We start from the raw sequence: 10,302 nt of genomic DNA, 5'->3' as shown, positions 1-10,302 counted from the left end.
ATATTTGGAAACTGACAAAGTTAATAGGTAAACTCATTTCTTTGCAGATGCTTGAATTCTCAGTAGTAATCGGTCATGTAGAATCCAGAATTACCTTGGAAGTAACAGAAGTCAGTGAAACCAAACATCAGTGTTATTATATTAAATATGCTCATTGGCATTTTTTTTAACATATTGCTTTGTATATTATGGTAGATAGAGTTGATCCCAAAATTGTGTGTACCAGTTTTTAAGTAGTGCACGTGTCTTAGTTAAACTTGTCTTCAAGACATATCTTCACAAAATCTAAAGTTACTGAAACTGAGTGGAACCCTGTGGGGCTTTCTACCAGGTCTTTCTGTCCCCCATTTCTTGTAGGCAAGACTCCAGCCATTGTGATCTTCCACGAATTCCAAAGGGTAGATTTGAACAGTTGCAAATCAAGAGAAGAGCAGCCAAGAAATCACCTGAGGCAAGATTAAAAGGAGCAAAAAAACTCATCAAGATTCAGTTTCGGTCACTCAGTCGTGTCCGACTCTGCGACCCCATGGGCTGCAGCACACCAGGCCTCTCTGTCTGTCACCAACTCCCAGAGTTTACTAAACTCATGTCCATCGAGTCGATGATGCCATCCAGCCGTCTCATCCTCTGTTGTCACCTTCTCCTGCCTTCAATCTTCCCCAGCATCAGGGTCTTTTCAAATGAGTCAGCTCTTCGCATCAGGTGGCCAAAGTATTGGAATTCAGCTTCAGCATCAGTTCTTCCAATGAACATGCATGACTGATTTCCTTTAGGATGGACTGGTTGGATCTCCTTGCAGTCCAAGGGACTCTCAAGAGTCTTCTCCAACACCACAGTTCAAAAACATCAATTCTTTGGCACTCAGCTTTCTTTATAGTCCAACTCTCACATCCATACGTGACTACTGGAAAAACCATAGCCTTGACTAGATGGACCTTTGTTGGCAAAGTAGTGTCTCTGCTTTTTAATATGCTGTCTAGGTTGATCATAACTTTTCTTCCAAGCAGTAAGCGTCTTTTTATTTCATGGCTGCAGTCACCATCTGCAGTAACTTTGGAGCCCCCCAAAATAAAGTCTGCCACTGTTTACACTGTTTCCCCATCTATTTCCCATCAAGTGATGGGACCAGATGCCATGATCTTTGTTTTCTGAATGCTTAGCTTTAAGCCAAATTTTTCACTCTCCTCTTTCACTTTCATCAGGAAGTTCTTTAGTTCTTCACTTTCTATCATAAGGGTGGTGTCATCTTTATATCTGAGGTTATTGATATTTCTCCTGGCAATCTTGATTCCAGCTTGTGCTTCTTCCAGCCCAGCGTTTCTCATGATGTACTCTGCATACAAGTTAAATAATCACAGTGACAATATACAGCCTTGATGTGCTCCTTTTCCTAATGGGAACCAGCCTGTTGTTCCGTGTGCAGTTCTAACTGTTGCTTCCTGACCTGCATACAAATTTCTCAAGAGGCAGGTCAGGTGGTCTGGTATACCCATATCTTTCAGAATTTTCCACAGTTTATTGTGATCCACACAGTCAAAGGCTTTGGCATAGTCATCAAGATTAGGAGTTCCTTATCTTATCAGAGCCCACTTTTGATCCACTGTTAGAGAAACCCTCATCAAGGTCTCCAGTTGAGACAGTGTTTCAAGGGTGAAGCCAGGTTTGTCTTCCTCTGCCTGGTAAAGCAATAAAAGCCATCCTTTCTACTACATCCAAAACCATCTCTGAGGTTTGACTGGCACCAGTGTACAGAGAGGCAGAGCTTTTGGTAATGGTATACAAACTCTGATTCTACCTGAAAAATTCTTAGGGTGAATTTTTTCATGCCTCTTCCCCCCTTTTAATAATAAGTATGACTAGGTCAGCAATAGCATCATGCTTTTAAAGGTGAATTGCTTTAAAGAAAAATACATCTATGAACTCCCAGATTTACTGATGAAAGGACATCCTTTAAACAGACGAAGCTTTTTTTTTTTTTTTTTTTTTCTGGCCATGGCATGTGGCATCTCAGTTCCCCGATAAAGGATTGAACCCGTGCCCCCTGTTGTGGAAGTTGTGAATCCTAACCACTGGACCACCAGTGAATTCTGTAGTCTTAATTTTGAATTTAAAATGATAAATTATGAGTCATGCATTTTTATAGCTAGCGGAAGAAAAAAAACTAGTGCCAATTGTCAAAACTTTATCAATGGTATAGGTGGGTGAGTATGTTTATGGTAAAATTGGAAATGACCACCTTATTGTGAAAGGCAGATCTACTATAGCATTTAATTAGATAAGTGTAGTTCCAGGGTCATGTAAAATTCTATTACATGCTTTTGAACTAGAATTCCTTTAGGATTTTAAAACCTTTTCATGTTACTAACCTAAAAGTTAAGTAGGTGTTGTGTACAGTTACTGTTCTCACTTAAACACCTTAAAACTTCTGATTGCTTTTTCCTTTGATTAGAGAAAAAGCAAGTGGGACTCCCCCATACCATCACTATCTTTTTTTCTTTATATCATTTATGTTTTATGGATTTCTGCAGTAAGAATCTGCCAGGTTGGGAAGTTTCTTATGAAGAAATTGTTTTGCAGCTATTTAGAGTGATATACACCTATTCATGCAGATATTCATTAAGCATTTATTATAGACTGTGTAATTGAGAACAAAACACTTTATAGAATTAAGAGCTCACAGTTTGGATTATATCATCTATGACATAGTTTATATTATTATGATAATTTATGATTTGGGTTATTTTCCTTGACATTATAACAGGTGCAGTCAGTACCCCAATTCTTTCTACCAGGTAGGTGGATTTATTTGATTTTATATTAGTTATCAGAGATTTTAAAATGAACATTGGTAGGACTTCCCTGGTTGTCCAATGGCTAAGACTCCACACTTCCAGTGCAGGGGGCCTGGGTTCAATCCCTGGCCAAGGAACTAGATCCCACATGCTTCACCTAAGGATTCACACACAGCAGCTATTAGTAAAAGATCCCACATGCCACAATTAAAGAACCTGCACACTGCAACTAGGACCTGGCTCAGCCAAATAAATACATAACTTTTTTAATTGGTTAAGGTTCCTCCTAATTAGCAACATGTTTAATGCTTGAGTCTCTCAGGGTATTTTACTCTACTAGCTGTCAGGAGCTGTGCTTTTCCTCCCCAATTTTAACACCAACTGATGTCAGGCAAAGCCACCTCTTAGCCTTTTAATTAGAACATTTGGACAAAATGGCATGTTAGGCATTTGTTCCCCAATTCTAGGCCACAACTAAAATTTCAGCATCCCCAAAGGGGTGAAAAAAAGGGTTGATAGACGATCAACTTGAACTCCATTTTTATTACATGATTAATCCCTACTTTTGTGGTATTGAACTATTGTTTTATGAAATACTATTGTTAGTAGTATTAGTTGGTTCCAATATTCTTGGCAAAATAAAGTGTTGACAGCCTCATATTAGCTCCCACTTGAACTGCTCCATGAAATCTAAAAGTCTGGGAACCACTAAACCAAGAGTTTTTCTAAAGTTCTGGGACTTAGTTATTATTTTATAAAGATGTTAAAACAATAGGTTTATTGATCTTGATATTTAGTTTGCAAATTTGAAAATAATCATATATGACTTAAGACAATGAGTGAAACTTCATGCAAAGTTATTAATGTAGGAAAAGTGGATTTTACTTACACTCAACTTACTATCATGATCAAGATTAAAAATAATGTCAATCTGGGCTTCCCTACTGGCTCAGTGGTAAAGAATCCACCTGCCAATGCAGGGGAAATACTTTTCTCAGAAAATGCAGATGTGCAGTTAACAGTATTTTTTATGGACTTAAACAGTATTTCATAAACAAAAGAATTGCATGTTGAGCTGAAGTTACCAGTAATCATGCTCAAGGGGAAAGACTAGAAATCAAATGTTAATCAGTAAATGGGTAAATATCATTCAGATTTTAAATTAAGGGTATTGGTATGATGTTTATCCTAAGATCTCTGAACAACATTAAAGGCAGTTCAACCTCAAATATGGAACTGAACAGTGCCAGGCTGAGAATGTTGTCAGCTAGGCCATGTAGAAACTAGATGTTCTTCACTTGCGGTAATACCTGTGTCTTTGAGGATAGTCTATGTCTTTCTTGTTCTTCCAGCTTGACCCTTACAGATGAACAGAAGCCAATTTCTGTCAAGACTTGGTTCTTCAAGTGCTATTTCAAAAGTTTTTTTTTCATTTGTAAGCATATAGAGTTTTATAGATTCTCAGCTTTATTTCTAATTTGAAATAACTTTGAACATTGCCCACTGCATGCTCACTACTATAGGATAAATTGGTTTTCTGCTGATAATACTGACTGACAACTTTCATTATTGGGTTAGGCAGCAGCTCATCTCACTCCATGTATAAAATAGGCATGAAAGATGGTGTCTCTTATGTCTGTATCAACCATTAAACTTAGCTAACTAAATGTGTTAAATTTATTTTGAAATCTCCCAACTATGAAAAGTGGAGTTTCACTTATGTGTTCCATCTCTACACAGCACTCTTTTACCATAAACTTTCTTGATACTGACTTCCTCTCCTCATTCTAAACAATAAGATATTATATGTTCCCTTTAATATCATTATGATTTTATATTTTTAGAATTGGTCAACCTTTATCTTTCCAACTTGCAGTCTGCCTGGCAGTCATCACATGAACCTTTATCTCTTCACCTCTGCAGTTCTTTGGGCGAAGAGCATTTTGATCATCATATAAAGCAACCTCATCCCTTTCTCATTTAATACTATTTCTCAGGACCCACTGGGAAGCTGCTTCTAGCTGCTTCATTGTTGGGTACTGTTTTTATCCTGACCCTGAAAACCACCTGCTGTAGACTCTCTTGTTATGGGAATATTATACCATGAGAACTACATGTCTTAATTTAACAGTGCCATCCAGCATATGCACTTGAGGTGAGTCCCTGATCCTGAAGAACCTTTCAGTTCAGTCGCTCAATCGTGTCCAACTCTTTGTGACCCCATGGACTGTAGCATGCCAGGCTTCCCTTGTCCATCACCAACTCCCGGAGTTTACTCAAACTCATGTCCATCAATTCGGTGATGCCATCCAAGCATCTCATCCTCTGTCTTCCCCTTCTCCTCCTGCCTTCAATCTTTCCCAGCATCACAGTCTTTTCCAATGAGTCAGTTCTTCATATCAGGTGGCCAAAGTATTGGAGTTTCAGCTTTAACATCAGCCCTTCCAATGAATATTCAGGACTGATTTCCTTTAGGATTGACTGGTTGGATCTTCTTGCAGTACAAGGGACTCTCAAGAGTCTTCTCCAATACCCCAGTTTAAAAGCATCAATTCTTCGGCACTCAGCTTTCTCTATGGTCCAAGTATCACATCCGTACATGGCTACTGGAAAAACCATACCTTTGACTAGATGGACCTTTGTCAGCAAAGTAGTGTCTCTGCTTTTTAATATGCTGTCCAGATTAGTCATAGCTTTTCTTCCAAGGAGCAAGTGTCTTTTAACTTCATGGCTGAAGTCACCATCTGTAGTGATTTTGGAGCCCAAGAAAATAAAGTCTGTCACTGTTTCCGTGGTTTCCCCATTTATTTTCCATGAAGTGATGGGACCAGAGGCCTTGATCTTAGCTTCCTGAATGTTGAGCTGTTTTGTTTTGGTTTTTTCAGACTCATTTTTTAAAATTGAGTGTTTTGGAGGCTAATTACTTTACAATATTGTATTGGTTTTGCCATACACTGACATCAACCTGCCACGGTGTACATGTGTTTCCCATCCTGAACCCCCCTCCCACCTCTCTCCCCATCCTATCCTTCTGGGTCATCCCAGTGCACCAGCCCTGAGCACCGTGTATCATGCATCAAACCTGGACTGACGATCCATTTCACATATGATAATATACATATTTCAATGCCATTCTCCCAATGAATGTTGAGTTTTAAGCCAGCTTTTTCACTCTCCTCTTTCTCATCAAGAGACTCTAGTTCTTCTTCACTTTCTGTCATAAGGGTGGTATCATCTGCATATCGAGGTTATTGATATTTTTCCCAGCAATCTTGATTCTAGCTTGTACTTCATGCAGCCCAGCATTTTGCATGATGTACTCTGCAAGTTAAATAAGCAGGGTGACAATATACAGCTTTGATGTACTCCTTTCCCTATTTGGAACCAGTCTGTTGTTCTATGTCCAGTTCTAACTGTTGCTTCCTGACCTGCATACAGATTTCTCAGAAGGCAGGTCAGGTGGTCTGGTATTCCCATCTCTTTCAGAATTTTCCACAGTTTGTTGTGATCCACAGTCAAAGGCTTTGGTGTAGTCAATAAAACAGAAGTAAAAGTTTTTCTGGAACTCTCTTTTTCTATGATCCAGTGAATGTTGGCAATTTTATCTCTGGTTCCTCTGCCTTTTCTAAATCCAGGTTGAACATCTGGAAGTTCACAGTTCACATACTGTTTAAGCCTGGTTTGGAGAATTTTGAGCATTACTTTATTAGTGTGTGAGATGAGTGCAATTGTGCAGTAGTTTGAACATTCTTCGGCATTGCCTTTCTTTGGGATTGAAGTGAAAACTGACCTTTTTCAGTTCTGTGGCCACTGCTGAGTTTTCCAAATTTGCTGGCATATTGAGTGAAGCACTTTCACAGCATCATATTTTGGAACTTGAAATAGCTCAGCTGGAATTCCATCACCTCCACTAACTTTGTCGTGATGCTTCTTAAGGCCCACTTGACTTTGGACTCCAGGATGTCTGGCTCTAGGTGAGTGATCACACCATCATGGTTATCTGGGTCATGAAGATCTTTCTTCTTAATATCTTCTGCTTCTGTTAGGTCCATACCATTTCTGTCCTTTATTGTGCCCATCTTTTCACTAAGTGTTCCCTTGGTATATCTAATTTTCTTGAAGAGATCTCTAGTCTTTCCCATTCTGTTATTTTCCTCTATTTCTTTGCATTGATCACTGAGGAAGGCTTTCTTATCTCTCCTTGCTATTCTTTGGAACTCTGCATCCAAATGGGTATATCTTTCATTTTCTCCTTTGCATTTAGTTTCTTTTCTCAGCTGTTTGCAAGAACCTTAATAACTCCATAATTCTAGTGACTTACAAGTTCAGTTTACAGTTCTGTGATTCTCTTGTGCTTTTGGTGTTTGATTTGCCAAGACATTGGTAATGCTGCACGACTCACTTTTTTTCAGCCCTGGGAAAGAAAATGTTTCAAATTTTAATCATTACATAAATCTCCCCAGTACCCCCAAACAACTGGGGTACTGGAGTGTACTAAAATTACTATACAACAAAGTAATTTTGAAGAAGGTTAAGTGGGTATTTATACTAAAATCATCCTAGTTGCTCACTGCCCATCCATGAGCATGCTAGAGGGTCCCTAACAAAGCAAAAAGATAGTGAAGTGAAAGGACTTTCCATGTGGCATTAAAGGTGGTAAAGAACCCACCTGCCATTGCAGGTAGATGTAAGAGACATGGGTTGGATCCCTGGGTCAGGAAGATCCCCTGGAGAAGGGCATAGCAATCTAGTTCACTATTCGTGCCGGAAGAATCCCTTGGACAGAGGAGCCTGATGGGCTACAGTCCATAGGGTCACAAAGACTCAGACACAACTGAAGTGACTAAGAGCTAGGGACTCTGTGTTTTCCACTGTGTGAACTTGATCAGATCACTTAACCTAGTTGAGCCCTGTAAAACAGCAATGATAGGGCTATCTAACAGAGCTGTCATGAAGATGAAATGCATGTGAAGCACTTCACACTGTGCTCAGCCCCAGGTAGGTGTACTCAGTTATTATTGTCCTTTATTGAATTTTAGCTGTTTAACAGTGTATCAAAATGCTGTAGGAATCACTGCTATTGCATCTGCCGTGACCATTTCAATTCAAAGAAACCTTTTCTTAATCAAAAACTATTGTTTGGTTAGAACTATAGCCAACCAACCATATTTAGATTTGAGTGTAAGGAGGCTTGGATTGTTACTTGCTTTATTTTATCAGTATCCTGAACAAGAAGCTGGAAAAAACTGAAGCAATAAGCATACCACACAAAGGTAATAAGATTGGAAATTTAAGCTGAGAAAAGTAACCCAAACATTGTTACATTATTCTCCTTCCCCTTTTGTCCTTTGGTGGTTTAGTCACTAAGTCGTACTGGACTCTTGCAACTCCTTGGACTGTAGCCCACCAGGCTCCTCCTACTAATGGGATTTCCCAGGCAAAGATACTGGAGTGGGTTACCATTTCCTTCTCCAGGGTATCTTCCTGACCCAGGGATAGAAACCTTGTCTCCTACATTGGCAGGCAGATTCTTTACTGACTGAGCCAACAGGGAAGTCTTTTGTCCTCTGTAGACTGTAACTTACTGGGCTCCTCCCTCCATGGGATTCTCCAGGTAAGAGTACCGGAGTGGGTTGCCATTTCCTTCTTAAAGAGATCTTCCCTACCCAGGGGTCGAACCGGGGTCTCCCGCATTCCAGGCAGACGCTTTAACCTCTCAGCCACCAGGGAAGCTCGTTTTGTCCTTTACCCTTTTCTATTACGGAGAAAACAATGGCAACGCACCCCAGTACTCTTGCCTGGAAAATCCCATGGACGGAGGAGCCTAGTAGGCTGCAGTTCATGGGGTCACTGAGAGTCCTACACCACTGAGCGACTTCACTTTCACTTTTCACTTTCATGCATTGGAGAAGGAAATGGGAACCCACTCCAGTGTTCTTGCCTGGAGCATTCCAGGGACGGGGGAGCCTAATGGGCTGCCGTCTGTGGGGTCGCACAGAGTCGGACAAGACTAAAGCGACGCAGCAGCAGCAGCAGCTTTTCTGTTAATGTCTACTCCAAAGAATGAAAATTCCTAGTGAGAAATGCAAAGTTCTGAAGACTCTCATGTACTTTTTACCATGACCACCAGGGGGAGACCTGGCCACAGATTTCTATGGCAAGGTACTAGGTAGAGTGGAGTTTTCTCATTTTGCAAGTTTATTAACATTTAATCTGAAAAGTTATGACCAACCTAGATAGTACATTCAAAAGCAGAGACATTACTTTGCCGACTGAGGTCCGTCTAGTCAAGGCTATGGTTTTTCCAGTAGTTATGTATGGATGTGAGAGTTGGACTGTGAAGAAAGCTGAGCACTGAAGAATTGATGCTTTTGAACTGTGGTGTTGGAGAAGACTCTTGAGAGTCCCTTGGACTGCAAGGAGATCCAACCAGTCCATTATGAAGTATATCAGCCCTGGGGTTTCTTTGGAAGGAATTATGCTAAAGCTGAAACTGCAGTACTGTGGCCACCTCATGCGAAGAGTTGACTCATTGGAAAAGACTCTGATGCTGGGAGGGATTGAGGACAGGAGGAGAAGGGGACGACAGAGGATGAGATGGCTGGATAGCATCACTGACTCGATGGACCTGAGTCTGAGTGAACTCCGGGAGTTGGTGATGGACAGGGAGGTCTGGTGTGCTGTGATTCATGGGGTTGCAGAGTCGGACACGACTGAGCAACTGAATTGAACTGAATTGAGATTAGAACAACTACGAAGAACTAATGAGCCTCTTGATGAAAGTGAAAGAGGAGAGTGAAAAAGTTGGCTTAAAACTCAACATTCAGAAAACTAAGATTACGTCATCTGGTCCCATCACTTCATGGCAAATAGATGGGGAAACAGTAGAAATAGTGACAGACTTCATTTTGGGGAGCTTCAGAAGTCACTGCAGATGGTGACTGCAGCCATGAAATTAAAAGACGCTTGCTCCTTGGAAGTAAAGTTATGATCAACCTAGAAAGAAAGCGAAAGTGAAGTCGCTCAGTTGTGTCCAACTCTTTACCCCATGGACTATAGCCTACCAGGCTTCTCCGTCCATGGGATTTTCCAGGAAAGAATACAGGAGTGGGTTGCAATTTTCTTCTCCAGGAGATCTTCCCATCACAGGGTTTGAAACCGTGTCTCCCACACTGTAGGCAGATGCTTTACATCTGAGCCACCAGGGAAGTCTGACCAACCTAGACAGCTTATTAAAACAGAGACATTACTTTGCAAACAAAGGTCCGTCTAGTCAAAGCTATGGTTTTTCCAGTAGTCATGCATAGATGTGAGAGTTGGACTATGAAGAAAGCTGACCACCAAAGAACTGATGCTTCTGAACTGTGGTGTTGGAGAAAACTCTTCAGAGTCCCTTGGACAGCAAGGAGATCCAACCAGTCCATCCTAAAGGAAATCAGTCCTGAATATTCATTGGAAGGACTGATGCTGAGGCTGAAACTCCAATACTTTGGCCACCTGAGGTGAAGAA

General features: G+C 40.6%; 1 non-coding gene across 1 annotated transcript; it reads right to left on the bottom strand.

Moving 5' to 3' along the window:
- Positions 1 to 8,450: 8,450 nt before the first annotated feature.
- TRNAS-GGA (transfer RNA serine (anticodon GGA)) lies at positions 8,451 to 8,522 on the bottom strand. Its single transcript has one exon. It is a non-coding gene; the product is annotated as a tRNA-Ser (tRNA).
- Between the last annotated feature and the right edge of the window lie 1,780 nt (positions 8,523 to 10,302).

This window comes from Capricornis sumatraensis, unplaced genomic scaffold (assembly GCF_032405125.1).
Source record: "Capricornis sumatraensis isolate serow.1 unplaced genomic scaffold, serow.2 scaffold13, whole genome shotgun sequence".
Taxonomy (NCBI): domain Eukaryota; kingdom Metazoa; phylum Chordata; class Mammalia; order Artiodactyla; family Bovidae; genus Capricornis; species Capricornis sumatraensis.
Note: the sequence above shows the minus strand (reverse complement) of the source record. Positions and strands in the feature narration are given on the sequence as shown.